Raw genomic sequence first — 1,076 nt, 5'->3', positions numbered from 1 at the left:
CTGAAAGAAGCCTCAACGACAGACTCCAGCGCTTGTAGGATAGGTATACCTGACTCTGTAGCCTGCTACTGTGTGTGTGTGTGTGTGTGCATGTGTGTGTGGGGACCAGCCCCAAGGTTTATGATTACAGTGTTTCAATCCACCTAATAAACTAGAATTTTAAGGATCCCGAGTTGGACATTTGTAGCCAACACAGCGGGATCATCTACTTTGATTAAATGGACGTGTGGATGCTGACTGTGGGTATAATTGCACCCAGTCAGCCCAGCCAGTCGGGGGGCCAGACACCTGCTTGCCATCTAACCACACAGCAGCACATGTCAGCACCTTTGTGCTACAGCCAGTCCCTCCACTGCCTGACACCACCACCAGAGTCTGGGACTGACCCCCTAGTGTCCCCTGCCAGCCTGGGCCTGCTCCACCGCAGCTCAAATTGCTGCCTGGGAATAGTTTACTCTGGCTCAAACTGTTCCAGAGTTTATTGCTTCACATTAATTGCACATGTAAGCAGACTCGGTACGATTTTTTCATAGACATCAGGGCTGGAAGGGACCTCTCCAGCCCCCTGCCCAAAGGGCAGGAAGTCAGCTGGGGTCACAGGATCCCAGCAAGATAAGCATCCAGTTTCATCTTGAAGGTGTTCAATGAAGGCGCTTGAACCACCTCCGGTGGCAGGCTGTTCCAGACCTTGGGGGCTTGGACAGTAACTTATGTCCAGCCTGAAACGGTCTTGAAGTAGTTTGTGACCATTCGACCTCGTCATCCCTTGGGGTGCTCTGGTGAACAAACGTTCCCCCAGATGCTGGTGGTCACCCCTGATAAACTTGTAGGTGGCCATCAGATCACCCCTGAGCCTGCGCTTTTTCAGGCTAAAGAGCCCCAGGGCTCTCAGCCTGTCATCATAGGGTCTGCTTCCCTGACCTCTGATCATGCACGTGGCTCTTCTCTGGACTCTCTCAAGCTTCTCCACATCCTTTTTGAATTGTGGAGCCCAAAACTGGACACAGTACTCCAGCTGCGACCTCACTAAGGCTGAGTACAGGGGGAGAATGACGTCCCGGGATTTGCTTGAGAAG

This window comes from Alligator sinensis, unplaced genomic scaffold (genome assembly GCF_000455745.1).
Source record: "Alligator sinensis unplaced genomic scaffold, ASM45574v1 scaffold342_1, whole genome shotgun sequence".
In the NCBI taxonomy this organism is placed as follows: domain Eukaryota; kingdom Metazoa; phylum Chordata; order Crocodylia; family Alligatoridae; genus Alligator; species Alligator sinensis.
The sequence above is the reverse complement of the archived record's forward strand: the minus strand, read 5'-3'. Positions refer to the sequence as shown.